The 25,529-nt window shown below is 43.5% G+C and overlaps 1 pseudogene; it reads left to right on the top strand.

Moving 5' to 3' along the window:
* The first annotated feature begins 574 nt into the window (after window positions 1–574).
* Window positions 575–24,118, top strand: LOC144467507 (NACHT, LRR and PYD domains-containing protein 12-like; annotated as a pseudogene).
* The last annotated feature ends 1,411 nt before the right edge of the window (window positions 24,119–25,529 follow it).

Below are 25,529 nucleotides of genomic sequence, written 5' to 3' on the forward strand. Positions count from 1 at the left end.
AGAACGCTGCTGCCAGAGTCCTCACCAACACCAAGAGAGTGGAGCACATCACACCAGTGCTTAAGTCACTGCACTGGCTTCCTGTGTGTCAAAGGATAGACTTTAAAATCTTGTTACTTGTCTATAAAGCACTTAATGGTCTCGGGCCTAAATACATCTCTGATTTACTTGTACGTTATGAAGCACCCAGACCCCTCAGATCATCTGGAACAGGTTTACTCAGTGTTCCCAGGATCAAAACCAAACAAGGTGAAGCAGCCTTTAGTTTCTATGCTCCCCGCCTGTGGAACAAACTTCCAGAATATCTGAGGTCGGCTGAAACTGTCAACTCATTTAAATCAGGGCTTAAAACATTACTATTTACTGCAGCTTACCAGTGAACTAGATATGTAACTTATTGTTAGGATAATCTGTAGCTATTGTTTTTATATTTGTCTGCTGTTGCTTTTGCTTTATGTTTGCTTTTTACTGCATTTTCTGCACTGTTTTTCTTGCTTTTAGCTTTTGTTTTTAATGATCTATTGTTCCTTTAATGTTTTATTTTAATGTATTTCTCTTGTAAAGCACATTGAATTGCCTTGTGTATGAATGGTGCAATATAAATAAAATTGCCTTGCCTTGCCTTACAGCTTTAAAGCTGTCATCTGTCTGCGGCTCAGTCGATGTGACGTATCGTCCGCTGTGCAGAGGATTGTGGGTCAGAATAAACAGAAAAGCGTGCTGGATTGTAAACTAAACCACGACAGGATGTAATAGAACATCCTGGTATTCTTGGCATACTGCATTTGACATACCGTGTATTGGGACACACTAAATCTTTTCCTGGCGTACTAAACAGTATGGTAGGATGAGGACTGGAATGCACAGTTTGTTGTCTGCAGAGTTTCACATGTGAACACAAACATCCTGCACTGATCACATGACCACTCTTTTTAACTTCCACTCACTTTTCTGGAGCCGTTGAACATCCGACAGTCTCCATGTTTCCTGTGTGTGATAGCGCTCCATTCAATCAGTCACCACAATCATCCTCTCAGTAACATCTGCAGTGAAATCCAGCGCAGAGCCACGAATCCACCCACAGTAGAATTTAATATGTGATCTAGTTTTTATCATGTTGGTGTTTCTGACTTTATTTTAAAGTTGAGTTCAGTTTTAAAAGAATTAATTTCCCTCTTTAATCTTCATGTTGAGACAGAAACGTGATCCTGGTGATGATCCATCAGGACATGAAAGTTTTTACTGGTCGATGACATTTAGAGAGAAACTGGTTTTATGTTTGTAAGTGAGCGTCTGCATAAAGAAGGTGTTCAAAGCACATCAGCCATATTCAATCAGCACAGAAATAATGATGGCTGTTATTATTTTGGGTGAACTGAGTGTGTCAGCTCAAAGTGACATGCTGCAGTTTCCCTTTGTGCCACCAGAGGGCCACAGATCCACCAACAGCCTGACTGAGAGGAGACATTAGTGGTGGACGTCACGTGACTCAGAGTCCATCAGTGATAATCAGGAGGTTGAGTCCAGGAGAAATGATGTGAAGGATGAATGAGTGATGACGTGCTGATCAATGATTGGACTGATGCTCTCAGTGTTTCCTCTACAGATGAAGGTAGAAAGTCTCTGGGAGCTGATGGGATTGATTTTGGATGGTGTGATGAGCACATTGGAACATTTGAAATGTTGAAGAGCTTTTCAGAGTCGCTCAAACACAAGTGAAAAGTGAGGTCATCCCCAAAGACAGTCAAAGACAAAGCAACATGAAGTGTGTCCCTGTGGTGTAGAAGAGGACACATTATGAACTCTAACAGAGGCTGAGAAAACCTTCTTCTTCCTTCACATCATTTCACTCACTGTTGTTCTCTCTCTCATGGAGTCTCTGTCCATAAATGTGCTGCCATGTGTGAATGAAGCTGTAAGAAACATCAGCGTAAACGTCTCCTCTGTCTCAATGAGCAAATATCACTTTAACAAATCCATGACGGCAGCAGTGTCACATATTTCCTGTCTGAAGAGGGCTTAAAAGAGCCAGTCTGCCTCCAGTCTGAGTCCTGATGGAGCACATGGTCCCACTCAGATCAACAGAAAACTCTTTGTGTCCACAGACCTGGTCCAGACAGCAGAGAGCTGCAGAGTGATGAAGTCCATGAGAAGAAACTGAGTAAGTGGACCTTTGATTGATTCCAGTCTCTAATGTGTCTCTGTTGGTTCATGTGTTCACCTCCTGTCTTTGATCCAGACTCCACAGCACAAAGTTTATCTGACAACAAACACTTTAAAGTCTAATGATGAACCTGTCTGTCTGTCTGTCTGTCTTCATCAGGAGGCTGCAGGTTATCACCAACATGAAAAGGTATCACACTCAACACTTGACATCACATTTGATCCTGTTTCACCTTCAACATGTTCATCAACTCTCTGTTTCCTGTTTCTCTGCTCTCTCACCTCAACACTGACTCATAATAAACCTGTAAATGTACTCAAAGAGCCACAATGTGTCAATATAACCAGTTAATGGTCGGGACCTCGGAACCTCCGACCTTATGAACGCCGCTTAATCTAAAGCAGATGAACAAAACACATGCAGGTTAGTCTGTCACACCTCGTGTTAAGGGCTGTACCCTTCAGACAAACTATAGAAAAGCAACATACTTAAAGTGACATGAACTTTTATAGAATTTACATCCTTAAAATGACAAACTTTTATGATAGCAACAATAGTTATCTACTGCTGTGCGTGTATTAACTCTGGGGTTTTTGACCAGGGGTTACACAGAGACAAAAGTTTTCAAAGTGAATCCAACAGAAACAAATGAGAGCATCTGTGAGTGTGAGGACGATCAGCCCACGGCTTCATGTCAGAATAATATGAGCCGTGTTCACACTTTGTTCTTTGTATGTGTGTAATGTTCAGTGATTGTCAGAGCGTGCTGCTGCCAGAAGTGCCGCTGAATGAGTTCCCTCTGAGCAGTAAGTCACTAAATGAGTCTGAGAAGTCCAGTGTATTCCACACTACTGAAGCTGCTCCTCTTTTTGGAACCACCAAGAACCAGTGTGCAGAGACAAACGCTTTCGAATAAACAGCCAAAAGCTAGCCTGTGGACTGGAAAGCCCACCGCACGAACACATCAAGCTAGCTTAGCCTGATGGCTAAGCTAGCCGGAACAGCTAACGTTATGCCCTTTGAAGAAGATCTGTTGCTGAGGAAAGCAAACAAAAAGATCACTGAGCTTACAGAGGACATCAGTCGTCCTGGGCCGAGGTGGCGGTCCGGGGTCATAAGACAGCGGTGGAAGGGACGGCTTCGCCTAGGGTGATCATATTTTCATTTCCAAAAAAGAGGACACTCGGCCCGGCCACGATATAGCCTACTTAAATGATACTCGCAGTTTACTCAAAGATGCCTTATAATTTTAATATATTTAAAATTTATATGTATGGATAGAAAATTCAGTTATATTACAAAATAATATCTCTCAAAGACAGAAATTCAGATAGGCCCCAGTAGGGGACACATACACACACTAGAGTGTGGCGATCCGAGCCCGATGATACCAGACGGGTCGGGCGGGTTTGGTCAAAAATGTAGCTATAAACTGTATTCGGGCTCGGGTCGGATTCGGTCAGCTTTCAGTGAAAATGTAGTGTAACAATAAATAAAATCCTATTGTCTGTCCTGTTTATTGCTTGGGCACTGTTATTTACGTGACAACACCTGAACATAACACACACAGACACACATTGGCTGTTTGTTTCTACCTCTCTCCTCGCTGGAAGCCTCGGACCTCCCACCGCTAGCCTCCGCCTTGATTAAACGCTGAAAATAAAATAAAAGACGGAGACAGGTTTTTCCTATTTTATCTTATTTTGTTTTATGTCTCCCTCTCCTCTCGCTGGAAGCGTTGGACCTCCCGCCTCCCGCTCCCATCTCAAACATGGAGGTCTCCCTCTCCGCTGAGCACCCACGGCGCACGCCCGGGTGGGACAGAAATATGCGGCCCATGCCGCACTCTAACACACACACACACACAAACACATGGAAAACCGGACATTTATAAAAAAAACCCGGACGCCTGGACGGGACGTGAAAAGTGGACATGTCCGGGCAAAAGAGGACGTTTGGTCAGCCTAGCTTCGCCTCCTCGCCTGAGCCTCTCCAACCGCTCTGCGGTTCTGTCTGGGGATGATCCGGCTCCGTCTCGTCGCAACCTGGACCCCTCTCCAAGCACGGCTTCCTCTCCTCCGGCAGCAGGCGGTGGTCGGCCGGTAGCTCTCCGCTCCGCTGAGGGGCCACATCGGCAGCTGTCTTCCCGGGCAACGACCTCTGCATCTCGGCGTAAGATGATCCTCCTCACGGGACTGGTGCTGCTGCCTCGCCGCAACACTCGTCTGCTCGGACTCCTCCCCCGGTGACCCCAGCACACGGTCCGGACGCTGACCGCCCGCTGCCTTCCCCCGGTGAGCCGCAGCCGTCCTCTCCTCGTCCCCTCTTCCCCCCAACCACTCTGATAGTGAGAAACATCCCTTTCTTTAACGCTGCCACTCGCTGTTTCCCTGGAGCCACAGTCCCGGTCCTCCTGGATAAGCTCCCGGGGCTGCTGCGCTCACTACCGTCCTCCATAAACCGAGTGGTAATACATGATGGGACGAACGATTTAGCTTGCCAACAGTCTGAGCTTATACCAAAAAGGATTTCAGTGCCCTTTTTAACTTTTTAAGCAGCTGTGGAAAGTCTGTTTTTATCTCCTGCCCGATCCCCACACTTGGGCTTGGAGTGTGCCGCTTCTCGAGGACCCTCTCTCTCCACACCTGGCTTCTGTCCGCCTGCAATGTCCGTGGCCTTGGTTTTATTGACAATTTTAATCTGTTTTGGAACCGGTCTTCCTTCTTCAGGACCGACGGACTTCACCCCAACAGGCTGGGTAGCCACATGCTATCCTCAAACATTCAGCACGCTGTTCAGTAGTGGCACCGAGTACTGTTCCCCCTGCCAGCTCCCCCTACCGGTCTCATTTGTCACCAACACTCTCACCAGAAACATTCCCGATAGAGACCATCATAAGGTACAGAGCACCCCGTCCACACAGCAAACCTCGTGACAATAACATCCTGCACCCCACTTCTATACATCGCACAGGTGATGATGAGCGCATGTTCGGCACGAACATTAACTTGGCCGTGCTGAACGTGCGCTCTCTTTTAAATAAAACTTTTATTATAAATGACCTGATTTTAGAGAATAATATTGACAGTATTCTTTTAACAGAAACATGGCTTGGCACTGACGCACCACTTGTTCTCACTGAGGCCTGCCCAGCACATTTTAACTTTTTATTCTCTACTAAGGGGGGTAAAAAAGGAGGTGGAACTGCATCTAGAACCAAAAATATGCTGCACTCAAATGAAGTTTCTTTTAACAGCTACACATCATTTGAGCATCATGCCTTTGTTTTTAGCAGCCCTCCTATTCTCTGCATCACAGTTTACAGACCACCCCACCATTCTACCTCTTTTATCAGTGAATTCTCAGAATTATTATCAATCATACACACCACCTTTAACAGAATTTTAATAACTGGTGATTTTAATTTACATGTTGATAATACCTCTGATCCAATGTCAAGAGAATTTTTAAACCTTTTAACCTGCAAGGATTTTAAGCACGTCACACAGCCAACTCACAACAGAGGGCACACCCTGGACCTGGTCATAACCTATGGCCTGACCACTGGTGTGTCCTGTGTTGTTGACCTGGCTGTGTCTGACCACTACTGTGTGTATTTTAACATCACCAGTTTTAGCCATCAGGAGGCCCCGGTGAGAACAGTGAGGAAACGCTACCTAACTTCTGAAGTGGCTGCAAATTTATGGAGCTTTATCCCTATCTTTATTCAAGAGAGTGGTCTATCAGTTTGAGAGCATTATTTATTGATTTCACGTTCAAAAACCCTGCCCTCACACTCAAATAGCCTCTGCTTGTGCTTGGATCTACTCTGTTTCTGCTCAAACTGTGTGCTCGCACTCAGACACCATGTTGCTCGCACTCAGACACCATGTTGCTCGCACAGATTTCCTGCTCGAGCTTCGGCTTTTCTCCTCGCGCTCAAACTGTTTCTGTGCGCTCGCGGAATTTCTGCTCTCAGATTTTTGCCCTGCGCTTGGAATTTTTTGTGTTACAACCCTGTTAAAATCCCCCAACCAATAGAATGCCAGATTTACTTGTTGACCAATGAAATGATCCCTGCCTCCTTGTGGACGCGCTCGCTTTAGTTTTAGAGCGTCCCATCCGGGCAGGTACTCTTTAACCGGGTTCATCCACTCCCACCCTCTTCCCCTGTCAGGAGTTATTTTTCAACAGTCACCGGCTCACTATACATTATCCCTTACATATACTGTATATATGTATATATTTAAGCAATATCTCACGAGAGGGAGTGATGTACTGTATATCGTCACGGCCGTGATTCGGTCATGGGCACTATGAAGACAATTACAGCCGTGATGATATAGGCCTACATTACACCGTCACGACCTCGAGTGTGATTATGCATTTGTGCAACAGTTCAACAACAGCTTAAACAGCAATGCTGAGTAAGGAAATGTTAACAAAAGGTGATGAAATAAATTATTTAAGTATGTTATGTAGCTCCGCGAAAAACCCCAGTTCCCCCAGTCTGTTGCTAGGCAACGCAGCACACACGCCAGAGCGATAGATAGATAGATGTTCTCTTTATTGCTCTGACACACGCCAGGAACTCACAAACTACTTTGTATTTACATTGATCTGCAACTGCATAACTTCGTCCAGTTCGGCTGATGAAACGTTGGCAAACCTGGATGTTGGCACGGCCGGACTCAAACACACCTGGAGGTCTGCACTGAAGAGTCCTGGCTTTCCTTTTCCTCGTCCTCTCCTGACGACCACTCATAATTCAATTCAAATGTAATTTTGGGGAAAATATCCATCTTCTTGGTGTAACGCTATAGTGTCAGTTTGCATCAATGTAGCGAGTGTGACAGCTGGTTAATTAACGGTTATATTTATAACACCTGTGAGCGGAGTGATTTTACTGTTACATGTCCCAGTGATGTTATACTCTATATCAGCACTAACCCCAGATAGCACATCTGGCCAATGTTGGCCCGATTTATCAAGTTTGGATGGTTAAGACGTAGCAGGGAAAGCGTTTGCTCATTGCCAAGATGTCGCTGAGATGTCAGCCTTTTTTTTTCAGCATTTCAGCTGTCTTTTAGCCAGATTGAAGGCTTTGGGTCCGTCACTCTGCTTAATTTAGTGTTGAAACTGTTAAATAATGGGATCCGGCATTAACTCCGTTAACTGTTAACAGCAGCTCAACAATCAGTCCTTCATCTCGGAAAAGCAGTGGTTTCAAAGCTGCGCTATTACCTGTAGCCCCCGGGTCAGCTTGCTTTGCAGAGGAGGAGACCTCGACTGATAAATTGCCCATAAAATCACATTAACAACATATCGAAGACGAAGGCATCCTTAAACTTCACTATTTGACCTCTGCGGTCCTCTCCGCTCCTCTTCCCCACACTTGAGCATCCGTCCAGGCCGCGGAGGTCAGGCCGGGGGGGCGCTGAGGTCAGGCCCAGGCGGGACCATAGGTGAGTGGATCCCAAGTCTCGAGCCCTGCCCGGGACCGCGGGTGGCAGCTCCGGGCACTTCCACTTTTAAACCAAAACGAGTGCTCATGATAACCAGATACGCAGATAACATCAACTAGGGAAAATAAAATGAAAACACCACCGTTTTAGCCTGTTAGCTAACGTGAGCTAAACTAACTATCAGCTAATGAAAGATAACGTTAGCTGGTGGGGACATGTGCTAACTTATATGTGCTAACTTACACCCAGTCGTGCCTCTTTAAACGGTCACAGAATAAACAGCATAGCTATTTTCTGCCAAAGGGCAGGGTTTTTGAACGTGAAATCAATAAATAATGCTCTCAAACTGATAGACCACTCTCTTGAATAAAGATAGGGATAAAGCTACATACAAATTTTATCCAGATTTTACAGAGCACTGCTGAAATTTTACCTGCACGCTGTGATTTTATTGTGGACAATTTTAACAGTAAATTAAAGTCAACACTTGACTCAGTGGCTCCACTTTTAACAAAAACCATAAAATCAAAACCTACACCCCCGTGGAGAAATGATGCTATCAAAAAGTTGAAAAGAAAATGCAGGAGTGCAGAGAGGAGGTGGAGAAAAACTAAACTGCATTCATTACGAAATATTACGTGCACAACTCAAAACCTACAATAATACATTCAAACAGGCAAGAATATCCCACCTTTCAAAACTCATCACAGATAATAAAAACAACCCCAAATTCCTTTTATCCACCTTCGATCTTTTAACTAGCACCAATTTTAACAAACCATCCAAGATTTCAACAGATGCCCTCTGCAAGGACTTTGCAGACCACTATATCATATCATCATATGATATCAGATCCAGTCGTTTATACCAACAGAATATAATTTTTAACACACCTGGATCATTGCTTTTACCTGAGGAAACACTGAAGAGTTTTGCCCTGGTTGAGTTTTCTCCCAGGTAACCCCAACAACCTGCCTTTTAGATCTGATTCCCACATGACTTTTAAAAACATTTTATGGATTCTTTGAGGAACAGATTTTAAACATAGTAAATTACTCTCTTCAGACGGGTGTCTTCCCCGCTGCCTTCAAAACGGCGGTGGGGAAGCCCCTTCTGAAGAAGAGTAATTTAGATCCCAACATTTTTAATAATTACCGACCTGTATCCAACTTACCGTTTTTAAGTAAGATTTTAGAAAAACTGGTTTTTAACCAAGTAAATGATTTTTTAAAAAGAAATAATATTTTAGAGAAATATCAATCTTGGTACTACTGGATCTAAGCGCTGCCTTTGATACAGTAGATCACCACATTTTACTAAACAGACTCAGAAACCTGGTGGGCCTCTCTGGCACTGTTTTTAACTGGTTCAGCTCTTATCTCACAGATTGTTGTTTCTTTGTAAGTATAGATACATGTTCCTCCAGAAGGCATGAAATTAGGTGTGGGGTGCCCCAAGGGTCAATTTTAGGTCCAGTTCTTTTTAATCTATACATGCTTCCCCTTGGGGACGTCATCAGGAGGCACGGCATCAGCTTCCACAGTTACGCAGATGACACACAGTTGTACATCGCCGTGTCTCCTGATGACACAGGGCCAATTGATGCCCTTTTTAACTGCATTTTAGATATCAAGTCATGGATGGCAGTGAACTTCCTGCAGCTCAACCAGGACAAAACTGAGGTTTTAATTATTGGTCCTGAAGGCCAGAGAGAGAAACTTTTACCAAAACTACAAGATTTTAAACCTTCACAATGTGTGAAGAACCTGGGTGTCATTTTTGACTCTGAGCTTAGTTTTATTCCCCACATCAAAAATGTAACAAAGACAGGTTTTTATCATCTTAAGAATATAGCCAGAGTCCGCCCGTTTCTCTCTCAGGCTAACACGGAGGTGCTGATGCATGCTTTTATCTCTTGTTGTTTAGACTATTGTAATGCCCTGCTCTCTGGTCTTCCCAAAAAGACCATCTCTAATCTGCAGCTACTCCAAAACTCAGCCACACGAGTGCTGACGAGGTACCAGAGGGCGGGCGCACATTACACCAATCAATCAATACAATCAATCTTTATTTCAGACTCAAAAATAGGTCCATATAAAATATAAAAACAATAGACGACATACACACAACATACAAGACAGCATAAAAAAAACACACCTAAAAAACATACAAACACGCTCGCCAGTGTCTCCAGAAACTAGAATAATATCTGGTACTGCTCTTTTTAGGCATGGTTAAAGCCATAATAATTTCATTTTTAGAGTCATTTAGCCTTGCCATAAAATTAAACATAAAATTCCTGAGGACAGCATCTAAGGTGGGAACACCACTACACACAAACAGCTGACTGGCACTCATCCACCGAGGGACCTTCAGTAAAATTCGAAGTGCATCATTGTATGCTACCCGTAGCTTATGATATTTAGCCCTACTGTAGCTGCACCACAGGTGGGCAGTGTACAGTGGAGTACAATAGGCTTTAAACAAAGCAATTTTAACATCATCCGTACACATAAAAAATTTACGTGCCAACATATTAGCTTGTGCATACAGTTTACAATATTGCCTTTGAATATCATCATCATCACAAAGGTCGTCCCTGATGATGTGACCAAGATATTTGACCTTATCAACAACATTCAACTCTCTGTCTGCCAAGAAAAAAGTAGGTAATGTTCTTTTCTGGTCCTCTTTAGTCTTTACAATCATGATCACAGTCTTTTTAGAGTTAAATTTAACATCAAACTGCTTTCCATAATCTGAACAGACTCTAAGCAGTTGCTGCAAACCAGCAGAATAGGGAGACATGATGACCAAATCATCAGCATACAGTAAATGATTTACAAGCTTTTCTCCTACCATACAGCCAGTCCTACACCCTTTAAGCCTTTTAGAGAGCTCATCCATGTATAGATTAAAAAGAATAGGTGAAAGAATCCCACCCTGCCTAACCCCTTTAGTCACCAGGAAGGGCTCAGATATGACATTACCCCATCTTACTTGCATGGTTTGATGTGAGTACCAATAATGTAGAATCCGTATTAAATAAGAAGGGACCCCTCGCTCTTGTAACTTTTTAAACAATTTCCCATGATTAATGCAGTCAAAGGCTTTAGAAGCGTCCAAGAAGCACATAAACATGGTAGAGTTATGTTTACTATAGCTACTGACAGCCTCTTTCAGAGCATATATACAGATGTCAGTGCCATGTTTACTTTTAAATCCAAACTGATCATCTGTGGTGACAATATATTCATCCAACCTATCCAGCAAGATTCTTTCTATCACTTTTGATAATACACTAGCCAGAGCAATGGGCCTATAGTTGTCAGTACTGGACATCTACCCCGTTTTATCTTTAACTACTGGCACCAGCAGGACACCAGTTTTAAAATCGCTGCATTGGCTCCCCGTGTGTTTCAGGATCGATTTTAAGATTCTTTTATTAGTTTTTAAATGTCTTAACGGTCTTGGGCCATCTTATTTATCTGACCTGCTTTTATCATATCAACCCTCACGGATCCTGAGGTCCTCCAGCACTGGCCTTTTAACTGTTCCAAAAGTTAGAACAAAAACCCACGGGGAGGCTGCATTCAGTCATCATGGCCCTCACTTGTGGAATAGCCTGCCGAGAACATCAGGACTGTAGAGACTGTTGATGTTTTTAAAAGGAGGCTCAAGACTCACCTTTTTAGTTTGGCTTTTAACTGATTTCTTTTACTCTTTTAATTCTTCTATTATATTTTATTTTAATTTCTAATGCTTTTAAATGATTTATTTTTAAATCCTTATACATTTTATTATTATTAAGTTTCTAAATCTTCATTTATTTATTTATTTATTTATTATTATTTTATCTCATACTTGTTTTATCTTATTATATTGCCTTTTAGTCTTTTAGTGTTTAGCTCCAGTGTTTCCTCATGGGGGGCCTCCACGCTGAGAGGTGTACCCAATCTGCCCGCGGGGACGTCGTCCTGGAGATCCCTCTGGTCCAGAGGACTGGGAGGCTCTGCACCATGTGTGGAGTCCACCCCAGTTTATCTGGGTCGGGGTGGTCTCTGTGGCGGCGCTCCCTATGGCCGTAGGCTGTGACACCTCTCAGTGTGGATGAGCTCCCCCATAGGTGGCTCTTTCCTCACCTGGTTCCTCAGTGCCCAGCCATGTTACTGACTATACTAACCGTGTGTGTGTGTGTGTGTGTGTGTGTGTGTGTGTGTGTACGCAGGTGTGTGTGTGTGTGTGTTTATATGTGGGGGTGGGAGGGGCGGGTTTTCAATATGTATTTGTATGTATTTTTGTTGTATGTTTTTATTCTGTGAAGCACTTTGTGCTGCTTTTTTAATGCATGAAAAGTGCTAAACACATAAAGTTTGATTTGATTTGATTTGTGTTGTATATATAGTGAACGTTACATGATGTGTCTCTGTTAAAGTGTCTGAAGCAGCAGACTGAACACACGTTGCAGAAACTGTTGATACAAAAACTGTTGGAGACAAACTCTGAGATCAATCACAGCTTCAACTGTTTGTCATATGTCATGCTGTATCCATGGCAACGACTGTAGTCCTCATGTTATCCCTGTGGACTCAGCAGTGTCACAGTGTTAACAGTGAGAATTTAAACACATGACAGAGTGAGTGAAGTGTGGGGGGGCTCAGTGTGCAGGTCCACAGGGTGGAGGTTTGGATTGTGAGCTCCCCCTGGTGGTCAGTGAGGTTTACAGCTGCTCTCAGTGTTCCTGTCAGTCTGCTGTCATCCTGTAGGATTCTACTTCTCCTGTTGATAGCTGCTGATACTGAGGCTGAAGACTGAAAACTGAATTTCCCTCCCTGCTGCTCTTCCTCTCTGTGTGCTAGGATCCATCAGAGACCAGACTCCCCTCGACCTGAACCTGAACCTGAACCTGACCCCAGCTGTGTGTCCCCCAAGTCTGACCAGTCACATGAACATGGCATCGATGTTAAAGGACGAAAAGTCTCTGCTGCACGGTAAGCTGACATTAAATGTTAAATGAACCTGACAGCTTCCCAGTATAACTGGTCTTGTCTCCATCATCTCCATCATCTCCATCATCTCCATGCCCCAAGCCTCGCTTTCCGTCATCTAAAAGTCACTCAGGAAGCGAGTACAGTCTCAACACAGTCTCTTCCACGGTCCATATCCCACTCAGTCAATCTCCACTCAAAACACAAAATCCATCATGTAACTTTAGCCTCCCTCCATTGTCCCAACAACTGTGGCCTAATGCTAAAAGAATTCTCTCATGTCAGTCGTCATGCTCACTGCTCCGTCAACACGAGCTCTCTTCTGGAGGCCATCATTACCCCCAAAGAATACAATAAAGAAAACTCTGAAACGTTAACACACCTGTTCTTTTTCTCAATCTGTAGAGTTTAAGACTGTTGCATCACCACCACCCACTGGATTGCAACACTTTCACAGAGCAAACTATTTACAGTGTCCATTCAAATAGATCCCAATCAAGACATCTTACGTTTTGTAATCCAGACCCAATTATGATCTGCCAGGCAGTCGTAGTTGGAAATCCAACAGGAGTGGACGAAAGTGTTAAGAAGAAAACTGTGCAGGGCGAGCCCGGTCTCACTCCAAAGTCGTCAAAATCCGGCAATTGGGCAGTGACTTGTGGTGTCAAAAACCAACCAAAAAAGGCGTTTACCATTGGCATTATATGGGGCTGGATGCCATTATACTTTCACGGCGCACGACGACCTCAGGGGGAAATGCAACGGGACGAAGACCAAAGTTACGGTGGTGAAAGTCCTACTGGGATGGGCAGGGAGGGGTGGTGGATGGATTCAGCAAACTCCACCTTTCACCAGAGAGAGCGGTGTTCATGTCCCATAAGATTCCAGAGACAAACACTGTTCTTCATTCTAAACTTAACCACATGTTTTTGATGCCTAAACCCAACTATGTGTTTGTTGTTGAAGGAAAAAAAACGTCAGTTCACAGTGTTGTACTGTTGTAGTGTGTTTTTTTTAAAAGAGACTATATGTAGACGTTAAGTTTTCTGTGAAAACAGACAATGGACATGATGTCCGAGAACGTGAACAACCAACGCACTCAGGGTGCCTTGTGTGTTGTATGTGGACGAGGAATGTCCGTGACCAAACGTGGATATGTGACGCAGTCGGAGTGAGAAATGTGTTGGCAAGGCTCTAGTATTGTGATAAAGATGTTGGTCAAGATGTTCAGTGACTGTGCTGTCCTGACATCAGTAGAGAGTTCATTCCACCACAGAGGAACCAGAACAGAAAAGAGTCTTGACCCAGATCAAAGACCACACCACCAGGGACAGCTAAACGTCCAGAGGTAAAGGAGGAGGGTAGGGTTTGATGGCTTGTTAGTATGAAGGACCAGCTGCAGAGGTCTGAAGACAAGCTGCAGTTCAACAAGACAAAGATTTAGCACTATCTGAAACTGACCCTGCACTCAGATGTGCTGCGTCCAAAACCCAAAACAGGCCACAGTTTCAATTGGAGTGGCAGCTCAACAGTGTGAAGTCTTAGCACATCTGACTGACAACACACTGGTTAAACATTCACATATACTGAATACAAACAAGCACTGAGATAAAATAACTTTTATTATCCAATAAAACCAGTGAAATCAGAGACAGAAATCTTGTATGTTCAGTAAATGTCAGTGTTTCTATCAGTTTCCAGCAGCAGAGAGAAAAGTCCCCTGTACCCAGCTGTGTGTCCATGAAAAGTGATCGGTCTATGGATCGTTTTGATGAATTCAAAGATGGACGTCCTTCTTATGACCCACTGTAAGTTCTTAATTTAGGTTCAACAGATGGATTTGATGTGAGACAGATACAGAATTGGTTGCGCATCATTTGTTTGCATCTCGTCTTCTACAGAAAGCTGCAAGCAGCAATACCAGAGGCCAAACAGTTGGCTCGTTCCAAACAGGCACTGCACTAATTCTTTCTAATTCCTCCACAGAGTGGACCAGGAGAGCTCAGAGGTTCCCAGTGGTCAGTCTGCCCAGCAGCATCAAACACACCTGGACTCCATATTTATGGTCTGTACATGTACAACTACTACTTTGACATCTATTCTGTTCACAATCATCTCCATGCTGCACTTTTTACACCAGTGGATTGTCAGTGTGTCCAACATGGATCTGATGTTTGAGTGTGTCATTCATATAATATTCTGTTCCAGCTGCTGGAGGAGAACATCCTCACTTTTGTGAAGAACGAGCTGAAGAAGATCCAGAAGGTTCTGAGTTCAGATTACCCAGAATGCTTAGAGAGTCAGAGGGAGGATGAGGAGGTGTTGGATGGGGAGGATGAAGAGCAGAGGAGGAGCAGCAGAGAGGCATTTGTGAAGATCACACTGAACTTCCTGAGGAGAATGAAGCAGGAGGAGCTGGCTGACTGTCTGCAGAGCAGTAAGAGGATTTCTATAAAGATTTAACATGATGGATAAATGGGACGTTTACTAATGTCTCAAGAGACGGACCAAAATATATTCATATACTCATTCTTTGAGGAAATGACATGTTGAAATATTTTCTTTGTCTTACTGATCTTCTTTGTTGTGTTCATTCAGGAAGTTATTCTGCAGTCTGTCAGCGTAAACTGAAATCTAACCTGCAGAAGAAGTTCCAGTGTGTGTTTGAGGGGATCGCTAAAGCAGGAAACCCAACCCTTCTGAATCAGATCTACACAGAGCTCTACATCACAGAGGGAGGGACTGCAGAGGTCAATGATGAACATGAGGTCAGACAGATTGAAACAGCATCCAGGAAACCACACAGACCAGAAACAACCATCAGACAAGAAGATATCTTTAAAGCCTCACCTGGAAGAGACGAACCAATCAGAACAGTGATGACAAAGGGAGTGGCTGGCATTGGGAAAACAGTCTTAACACAGAAGTTCACTCTGGACTGGGCTGAAGACAAAGCCAACCAGGACATACAGTTGACATTTCCATTCACTTTCAGAGAGCTGAATGTGCTGAAAGAGAAAAAGTACAACTTGGTGGAACTTGTTCATCACTTCTTTACTGAAACCAAAGAAGCAGGAATCTGCAGGTTTGAAGAGTTCCAGGTTGTGTTCATCTTTGACGGTCTGGATGAGTGTCGACTTCCTCTGGACTTCCACAAGAATGAGATCCTGACTGATGTTACACAGTCCACCTCAGTGGATGTGCTGCTGACAAACCTCATCAGGGGGAAACTGCTTCCCTCTGCTCGCCTCTGGATAACCACACGACCTGCAGCAGCCAATCAGATCCCTCCTGACTGTGTTGACATGGTGACAGAGGTCAGAGGGTTCACTGACCCACAGAAGGAGGAGTACTTCAGGAAGAGATTCAGAGATGAGGAGCAGGCCAGCAGAATCATCTCCCACATCAAGACATCACGAAGCCTCCACATCATGTGCCACATCCCAGTCTTCTGCTGGATCACTGCTACAGTTCTGGAGGATGTGATGAAGACCAGAGAGGAAGGAGAGCTGCCCAAGACCCTGACTGAGATGTACATCCACTTCCTGGTGGTTCAGACCAAAGTGAAGAACATCAAGTATGATGGAGGAGCTGAGACAGATCATCACTGGAGTAAAAAGAGCAGGAAGATGATTAAGTCTCTGGGAAAACTGGCTTTTGATCAGCTGCAGAAAGGCAACCTGATCTTCTATGAATCAGACCTGACAGAGTGTGGCATCGATATCAGAGCAGCCTCAGTGTACTCAGGAGTGTTCACACAGATCTTTAAAGAGGAGAGAGGACTGTACCAGGACAAGGTGTTCTGCTTCGTCCATCTCACTGTTCAGGAGTTTCTGGCTGCTCTTCATGTCCATCTGACCTTCATCAACTCTGGAGTCAATCTGATGGAAGAACAACAAACAACATCCCGGTGGTCTAAAGTCTTCAAAGACAAACAGAATCTGAAGTATCTCCACCAGAGTGCTGTGGACAAGGCCTTACAGAGTCCAAATGGACACCTGGACTTGTTCCTCCGCTTCCTCCTGGGTCTCTCACTGCAGACCAATCAGAGACACCTAGGAGGTCTGCTGAGACAGACAGGAAGTAGCTCACAGACCAATCAGGAAACAGTCGAGTACATCAAGAAGAAGATCAACCAGGATCTGTCTGCTGAGAGAAGCATCAATCTGTTCCACTGTCTGAATGAACTGAATGATCGTTCTCTAGTGGAGGAGATCCGACAGTCCCTGAGTTCAGGACGTCTCTCCACAGATAAACTGTCTCCTGCTCAGTGGTCAGCTCTGGTCTTCATCTTACTGTCATCAGAAGAAGATCTGGACGTGTTTGACCTGAAGAAATACTCTGCTTCAGAGGAGGCTCTTCTGAGGCTGCTGCCAGTGGTCAAAGCCTCCAACAAAGCTCTGTAAGTACAGAGACAGTTGGATTCATATATCATAACTTAAATGCTCTGTTGTCTTTTGAAGTTACTCTCTTCTTATTTCTTTATTATATCGTCTCTTCAGACTGAGTGGTTGTAACCTCTCAGAGAGAAGCTGTGAAGCTCTGTCCTCAGTTCTCAGCTCCCAGTCCTCCAGTCTGAGACACCTGGACCTGAGTAACAACCACCTGAAGGATTCAGGAGTGAAGCTTCTGTCTGATGGACTGAAGAGTTCACACTGTACACTGGAAACTCTCAGGTCAGGATTCATCAACATGTTCAACTGATGGCCACTTAAATCTTGATTTATATTAGTTGATAAACTCATAACCATCACAGGATTGTCTCTGCTGATATGATTTCAAACCAGTTGTCTTTTGTGTTTCAGTCTCTTTCCATCAACATGTTCTATCTTGTTTTTTTCTCTGTTGTTGGAACTTGAAATATCAGAGAGGAATCAGTAATGTTGTCAGATAGTTGGTGGACATTAGTGGGTGTTTGGTTGGGACTAGAAAAAAGTCAGTAATAATGTTGATGTAACCCCACAGTAGGCGACAGTATGGCAGTACTGTGGTACCCACCCTCACATTATGTGACATAATAATAATAATAATAATAATAAATTTTATTTATAAAGCGCTTTCAATCAAAGTGCTGTACAGGTGAATTAAAACAGTACATGTACAAATGGCGTAAAAGTTTCAGAAAATAAACACACAAACAACAATGATAAAAACACAACACACACCTAAAACAGGACATCACAGGAGGAGCAAACCACCCATCCCTCAAACGCAACAGTAACAAGTGGGTCTTTAACTGTGCTTTAAAAACCTCAATCAAGCAGGCCTGTCTGATGTCAAGAGGAAGACTATTCCACAGAGTCGGTGCACGGAAAGAAAAAGCACGTTCACCGACCGTCTTCTTTTTGACTATAGGGACAAGCAGACGGCTGCTCCCCTCGGAGCGCAGAGACCCTGTAGGCACATAAATATCCACAAGTTCTGTTAAATATACAGGTGCCAGACCATTTACAGATTTGTATGTTAGTAACAGCACCTTAAAGTCCGCTCTAACCTGAACAGGGAGCCAGTGAAGAGAGGCCAGCACAGGAGTAATATGATCATACCTAGATGATCCAGCTGAAATACGAGCTGCCGCATTCTGAACCAACTGCAGACCTCGAAAACTCTTCCTAGGCAACCCTGATAAAAGAATGTTACAATAATCCAACCTGGATGTCACAAATGCATGAATAAGAGTCTCAGCATCTTTTACTGAAAGGACTGATCTGATCTTTGCAATTTTTCTGAGGTGAAAGAAGGCCACTCGTGTCACCTCTTTTACATGCAAGTTAAATGAAAGGGTCTGATCAAAAAGTACACCAAGGTTCTTTACCTTGTCCTTGCAATGAATGACACAGTCATCAAGAGATAGGGTGAAATGATCGAACTGGTGACTAAATTTTGACGGTCAAATAGCTATCATCTCAGTCTTAGCTGAGTTAAGTAGCAGAAAGTTTGTTGATAGCCAGGACCTCACCGCAGCCAAACAGGTTGTAAGTTTATCAGAAACAGACCCATGTCCTGCAATGACTGGCATATATAATTGCAAATCATCAGCATAGCAATGAAAAACAATCCCAAAAGAGCGCATGATCTGACCTAGTGGTGGCAGGTACATTGAAAACAACAGTGGACCCAGGACAGAGCCCTGTGGGACCCCGTGCTTAACAGAATAAGAGTCAGATAACATGTTGTTATAAAGAACACATTGAGATCTCTCTGACAGGTAAGATCTCAACCAATTTAGCACCTGACCCGAGATGCCAAAATAATTCTCGAGCCTGTCCAAAAGTATACAGTGGTCCACAGTATCAAATGCGGTGCTAAGGTCCAATAACAGTAGAACAGATGTTGAGTCTGAATCTAACGCCAATAATAAGTCATTCACCACTTTTGTAAGTGCTGTTTCTGTAGAATGGTTAGCACGGAAAGCAGACTGCAGTGGCTCAAATAAATCACTCAATGACAGAAATTTTACAAGTTGGTTGGAGGCCACTTTCTCAAAGATTTTTGATAAAAAAGCTAAATTTGAGACAGGTCTATAATTGGCAAGAGAGTTTACATCCAGGTTTGTTTTTTTCAATAAGGGTTTAACCACAGCAGACTTAAAACAAGCTGTAAAAACTCCAGTGGACAGAGCGAGGTTATGGATAGCTAAAACCTAAGATCTTAATGTTGACCAAAGCTCCTTAATAACCCATGCTGGTAGCGGGTCCAGAGAGCAAGTGGTACTTCTTGCAGCCATAACAACCTCAGTTAGCGCAGCCAGAGAAGTAGACTCAAACTCAAAGAAACCTTGTCCTGCAAAAGAGGGCAAAGTGGCAACACAGTCTGATCCCCCAGCCAGTGACTGGGGTATTCTAGATCTAATATCCTCTACTCTATCATTAAAATACTCCATAAAATCCTGTGCAGAGAGGTCAGTGCTGATGACTGGCTGCTGATCCTGTGTTAGTCTAGAAACAGTGTCAAATAAAAGCCTTGGGTTGTGCTTATTATTCGTAATCAAAATAGAATAATAGGCAGCCTTCGCCGCAGACATCTCAGACTGGTAAGTGGTCAGACTTTTATGCCATGCTTGATAATGAACTTCCAGCTTAGAGTGACGCCACTGGCGTTCATGTTTTCTACAGCTCTTTATGAGAAGTAATAAGTCGTCATTTAGCCAGGGCATAGGATTTTTCTGAGGACCCCTCCGAGTCTTTGCTGGAGCAACTGAATCCAATAGTACCCGGAGAGCATTATTAAAATTTTCAGAAAGACATTCGACTGAAAAAGATTGACTAAAAACTAAGTCGACCACATCCGGCAGTCCCAAGTTAAAATCATTTAATGCTCTGGGGCCAATGTAACGGGATGACCTCAGAATTGAGAATGTTCTCCCAGAGACAAGAAGGTGAGGGATAAAAATATCAAATAATATCAATGAGTGATCCAAGCTTGGCAGAACACAAATTTCATTAATTGACACAGACAAGCCATAACCTAACACCAGATCTAATGTATGTCCACGCTGATCTATCAATCAATCAATCAATCAATTTTATTTATAAAGCCCAATATCACAAATCACAACTTGCCTCACAGGGCTTTACAGCATACAACATCCCTCTGTCCTTATGACCCTCACAGCTGATCAGGAAAAACTCCCCAAAAAACCCCTTTAACGGGGGAAAAAACGGTAGAAAGCTCAGGAAGAGCAACTGAGGAGGGATCCCTCTTCCAGGACGGACAGACGTGCAATAGATGTCGTACAGAACAGATCAGCATAATAAATTAACAGTAATGATGCTGATGTGTTGGTCCAGATACAAACTGTGTGAGATTAAAAGACTCAATGACATTTAAAAAGTCTTTGACCAGTGGCTTGTCATCACAACAAATGTGAATATTAAAGTCACCAACAATCAATATCCTGTCATATTGCAAAATAAATCTGGATAAGAAGTCTGCAAACTTTGAGATGAAGTTATCATTGTACTTTGGTGGACGATAGATCACAGCAATCAAAACAACCGAAGGTTTGTTTATCGTGAAAAGCTGTAATTCAAAGCTGGTGTAGGAATCACAATAAGAAATCAGTTTGCATTTAAAACTGTCATTAAAAAGTGAGGCAACTCCCCCTCCTCTTCCAGTCAGTCTAGCGGAGCTGAAAAAGCTGCTGTCAGGAGGACAAAGTTCCATTAGGGGCGCTACTTCCCCATCACGCATCCAAGTCTCTGTGATAAACATTCAATCCAGAGCATGGGAGTTACAAAAGTCATGAAGGACAAAAGTCTTATTAGACGTGTGTTGTTTTGTGTGTTTGCAGTGTGTCAGGCTGTCTGATCACAGAGGAAGGCTGTGTTTCTCTGGCCTCAGCTCTGAGCTCCAACCCCTCCCATCTGAGAGAGCTGGACCTGAGCTACAATCATCCAGGAGACTCAGGGGTGAAGCTGCTGTCGGCTGGACTGAAGGATCCACACTGGAGACTGGACACTCTCAGGTATGAAGAGGCCTGCTGCAGCCACACACACTCAGTCTGATAGAGGAGGTAGAGCTGGAAACTTTGTCTCTGTCACACTGTCAGCCTGGCTCATATGACCCTGACACACCAAGCTGACCTCAAACAACCACAGCTGATAAACACTGACTCATCAAACTGTTTGTGTCCCACATCAGACCATCAATACAGACACAAGTAGTCAGGGAACAGTAGCCAGGATGGGCCAAAACAGGGAGGGAAGGTGATGAAATGTTTCTGGAGCCTTGTCTTGTTTCAACATTGGATAATAGGACAGTGGTGTATCCTGACACGTTGGAGGTTCATGGTGGGTTGACGTGTGTCATTGTGGTCATGCTGCAGGTTTGTGGGCTCATATGAAACTATAGTGGGGGATGTTTTGGTCTTCATCATCTGACACCAGTGGGTGTCATCATAATGGGAATGTTTCCTGATTTAAAAGGAGTTCAGCTTCACCTGGATTTGGTTTGTTTTGCACTGACAGAGAGTTCCCTGGCTGATAAGAGTCGACTTGTAGTGGGACTCACCACAGAAACTAAAGGTGACAGTCAGCCACAGACGCTCAATGAAGAACTAACAGCTGATTGTGGACGTGGTGTGTCAGAGACCAAAGAGCTTTATTTAGAACTGGACCAACATTATGGGGAAACAGGCAGTGCACTGTGGCTGCAGATGGACTTTTACTGGAATATTTGATATTCAGATTACAGATGATAAAAACCAGTGCTGACTGTTGCTAGGAGACAGGATGTGAACAGCAACCCTAACCCATCCAACCATCCACCCCGACCTCCTCCATCAGAGGTTGTGTCTCTTTTACTTGTGACAGACAACAGTCATTATGACACAAACAAAGGAGGTCACTCATCAGGAGTAAAACAGGTGGTTTCAAAGCTCCAATAATCAATACTTGTATATTGACAATGGATCAGCTGACTGTAATGGTCAAGTGTTGTGTGGTGGTGATGAACCCACAGTAAACTGTTGAAACACCACCTGCTCAGGTACACTGAACTAAAACAATATCAGCTGATTAATAATAAGTGATGACCATGTCAGTCCATGTGGAGACAATAACAAAGCTGTGTGTATGAGAGTGATGTAATGTCCATGTTTCCATGGTGAAAGAGGAAGTGCTGCTCTGACCCCCCTCCTCCTTTCAGGGTGGAGCCTGCTGGAGTCCGATGGTTGACACCAGGTCTGAGGAAGTGTAAGTGTGTTTTTCATTTGATCTTCAAACTGTGACATCACTCATTCAAATCTCTGATGTCATCATCAGAGTGATGACAGATGAATAACTGCAGCTGTATTGTGTCTTCTTCTCTCCATCAGATTCCTGTGAACTCACAATCGACACAAACACAGTGAACAGAGAGATCAAACTGTCTGACAACAACAGGAAGGTGACACATGTAGAGAAGGATCAGTCATATCCTGATCATCCAGACAGATTTGACTACTGGCCTCAGCTGCTGTGTAGAACTGGTCTGACTGGTCGCTGTTACTGGGAGGTCGAGTGTAGAGGAGAGGTTTATATATCAGTGAGTTACAGAGGAATCAGGAGGAGAGGACACAGAACTGACTGTGTGTTTGGAAGGAATGATCAGTCCTGGAGTCTGATCTGCTCTGATGGTCGTTACTATGTCAGGAACAATAACAGAGAAACATACACCTCTTCTTCTTCCTCCTCCTCCTCCTCCTCCTCCTCCTCCTCTGGTAGAGTAGCAGTGTATGTGGACTGTCCTGCTGGTACTCTGTCCTTCTTCACAGTCTCCTCTGACACACTGATCCACCTCCACACCTTCAACACCACATTCACTGAACCTCTTTATCCTGGGTTTGGGTTCTTGTCACCTTGTTCCTCAGTGTCTCTGTGTTCTCTGTAGGAGGGAGAGTCTCCTCCTGTTAGAGAAACTTTCTCACTGCTGAACAGATAGTTCAGTCTGTACAGGACTTGTTGAGAACAAAATGACATAACAACAGTCAGTGGGAACCAAAATCATCAACCCACTGAAGGCTGGATTCAAAATCACACCGAAAATCAAAGTAAAACATCATCAACTCATCATGTGACTCAGTAGTGTGTACGGCCCCCGCCGGCACCAATGGTGGACCTGCCAGTTCTGGTGTTCTCTGGTGAATGATGGAGCTGCACGGTGCTGGGCTGTGAGCACAGGTCCCACTAGAGGACGTGGGGCCCTCATGCCACCCTCATGGAGTCTGTTTCTGACAGTGTGGTCAGAAACATGCACACCAGTAGCCTGCTGGAGGTCATGTTGTAGGGCTCTGGCAGTGCTCCTCCTGTTCCTCCTCACACAAAGGAGCAGATAGCGGTCCTGCTGCTGGGTTGATGCCCTTCTACGGCCCTGTCCAGCTCTCCTGGTGTAACGGCCGGTCTCCTGGTATCTGGTCTCAACCTGATTGGCCTGCAGGTACGGCCTCATGCTACCAGTAGTGCCAAGGACACTAGCAGAAGACCAAACTAGAGAAGAATCAGTCAGGAAGGATAAGGAGAGAGCAACTGTCTGTGGACACCACATGTAAAACCATTCCCTTTTTGGGGGGTGTCTTGCTTTTGCCTCTCCATTGCACCTGTTGTCACTTTGATTTGCACCAAAGCAGCTGAAACTGATTCACAATCACTTGCGCTTCCTGAATGGACACATTGATATCCCTGAAGTTTAACTGACTTCCTGTTACACTGTGACCATTGAGTGTTCCCTTCAGTTTTTGAGCAGTGTAAATATCTTCATAACACAAGTTGTAAATAATTTAGGAATGTAATATAATTAGAAAATTGGGTTGTAAAATTATCTTAATTGTTGTATGTAACTATATATACATTTAAGAAATTGTGCAAATAGTTTAAGTTAATAGAAGAAAAGTGAAAGAGGGGTAGGAACATATAAGTTTTACTTCTACCTACTCCTTTTAGAACATTTCTGGGGGGGTTTTGTTTTTCATTTCTTGTTGTCACAACATTGTTTTAAACTTTGGTTCGAAATAAAGTCATTCATTCATTCATTAATTCATTCATTCATTCATTGTCCACAGAAAAAAAAATATTTTTAATGAAATAATTTGAACTAATTAATATTTGTTAACAGGCTTTAAACACCTTTTTAAAATGATTATTAAAACAATGGCTTTAATGACGAATAATTTTAAAGTATATTTTCCACTCAGGCCTCTTGTGCCACTGCCCCACAGAACACTCATTCAGAGTGTTACATTTTTAACATAACTGTACTATGACTTCTTAAAGTTTTTTCAACATTATATACGATCAGAGGTTTAGGGGTGCTGAGCACCCAGAGTGCTGGCCGGCCAGGCGAGAGAAATTTCACTGTTTTGTACATTTTAACGCAATTTCGGACCATCATTCCCACATTTGTGAAAGAAAACCATAACACTTTGTGGGTAGGGGAAACTCTGTGACTAAACCATCAAATCTCAGAGGAACATGTGGTACTTTTACTGCACTACATCTCAGAGGAACATGTGGTACTTTTACTGCACTACATCTCAGAGGAACATGTGGTACTTTTACTGCACTACATTCATCTGACAGCTTCAGTTACTGTTCAGAGGAAAGTCTCCTCACAGCCACACAGCTGTTTTCAATCACTTATTAGACCTGTAGTCAGGTGGTGGCTCGGTGAAGTTGTACTGGGAATGTTTGTGCACAAATGACTGGGTCTCTCAGGTCAGTCTGTGCTGTCTGAATAAAGACACTCATTCGAGATGAGCCAGGCTTGCGCAGATTCGATCTCTGGTGATTGCCACACAATGCATGACGGTTAGATTTGTGTCCGACTTCATCCCGACTTGCTCTGATGTCATGCAAAAGTGGACATTAATAATCTCACAAGACAGCCGCAGTTTTTAGAGCCAGGCACTGCAGCTGCTCTCCACCAACTGCAAGACCCAGGGCATTATGGGAAACGCCTGGCTCTCACCTGATCTAGCAGCTGATTGGTTTAGATGTTGACTCAACAAGATGATGTTTAATATAAACTTTTCTGTTTTGTTGAATTTCAGAGTTTTAGATGTTATTTGTCAGATTTGCAGGTTTATTCTGGGAACAGAAAACATGCTGTGTGACTGATGGTGATGTTTAGTCGCCAGAGACTAAATACATTCATCATAAACTAAACACAGTCTGTTGTATATTAAAGGGCCAGTGTGTAATATTTGGCATGGTTTATTGTCAATCTGAATCTGAATCTGAATATTTTACCCATTAATATGTTTATACAAGTGTATGATCGCTATAAAATAAAATTTGTTTGGTTTTCGTAGCCTTATAATTATGCTTTTATATATATATATATATATATATATATATATATATATATATATATATATATATATATATAGCAAGGGCCTTGCTTTAGAGAGATCGCCATCTTGCGCCGCCATGTATG

Source organism: Epinephelus lanceolatus, chromosome 17 (assembly GCF_041903045.1).
Source record: "Epinephelus lanceolatus isolate andai-2023 chromosome 17, ASM4190304v1, whole genome shotgun sequence".
Lineage (NCBI taxonomy): Eukaryota > Metazoa > Chordata > Actinopteri > Perciformes > Serranidae > Epinephelus > Epinephelus lanceolatus.